Here is a 1,230-nt window from a genome sequence, read left to right as displayed (position 1 = left end):
TTAAAACACATAAATGCTTGCATTTCTTTACACTAACAATGAAATATCAGAAAGAGAGTGTGCGTATATATATATATATATATATATCTCAGAAAGAGAGAGTGAAAAAAAACCCATTAAAAAGCATCAGAAAAACACCTTAGGAATAAACTTAACCAAGGGTGTGAAAGACACAAATGCTGAAAACCATAAAACATTGATAAAGGAAATGGAATATATTAAAAGAAATGGAAAGATATCCCATGCTCTTGTGTTGGAAGAATATTGTCAACCATACCACCGAAAGCAATCTACAGATTTAATGTGATCCCTATCAAAATACTCATGACATTTTCACAGAACTAGAACAAATAATCCTAAAGTTTATATAGAACCACAAAAGACCCAGAACTGCCAAAGCAACCCTGAGAAGAAAGGACAAAGGTAGAGACATAACTCTCCAGTCTTCACGCTATACTACAAATCTACAAATCAGCATAGTACTGACACAAAAATAGACATATAGATAAATGGTACAGAATCACACACCTACAGTCAATTAATCTTTGATAAAGGAGACAAAAGTATACAACAGAGAAAAGATAGTCTCTTCAAGAGGTAGTGTTGGGAAAGTTGGACAGCTACATGTGAATCATGAAATTAGAACACTCTCTCACACCATATACAAAAATAAACTCAAAATGGTTTAAAGACCTAACAACGAGAAATGAAACCAGCTTCCCTAGTGGTAAAGAATCCCCCTGCCAGTGCAGGAGACACAGGTTCTATCTCTGGTCTGGGAGGATCCCACATGCCACAAAGAAATGAAGCCAGTGCTCCACAACTATTGAGCATCTGCTCTAGAGCCCAGGAACTGCAACTACTGAGCTCGTGTGTCAAAACTAATGAAGCCCACACAACCTAGAGCCCATGGTCTGAAATAAGAGAAGTCACCACAATGAGGAGCCTGCACACCATGACCAGAGAGTAGCCAGTGCTCCCCACAACCAGAGAAAAGCTAGCACAGAAAACAAAGATGCAATAGCCAAAATAAATAAATTAAAGAAAAAATAGCCAAATTGGACTTCATAAAAAATTTTTTTAAAAAAGACATAAAGCCACAAAAAATCTAGAAGAGAACATAGGCAAAACCTTCTCTGACATAAATCATAGCAATATTTTCTTAGATCATTTCTGCAAGGCAAAAGAAATAAAACCAAAAAATAAGCAAATGGGACCTAATTCAACTTC

This window comes from Bison bison, unplaced genomic scaffold (assembly GCF_000754665.1).
Source record: "Bison bison bison isolate TAMUID 2011002044 unplaced genomic scaffold, Bison_UMD1.0 scf7180017864265, whole genome shotgun sequence".
In the NCBI taxonomy this organism is placed as follows: Eukaryota; Metazoa; Chordata; class Mammalia; order Artiodactyla; family Bovidae; genus Bison; species Bison bison.
This window is presented reverse-complemented; position numbering follows the sequence as displayed.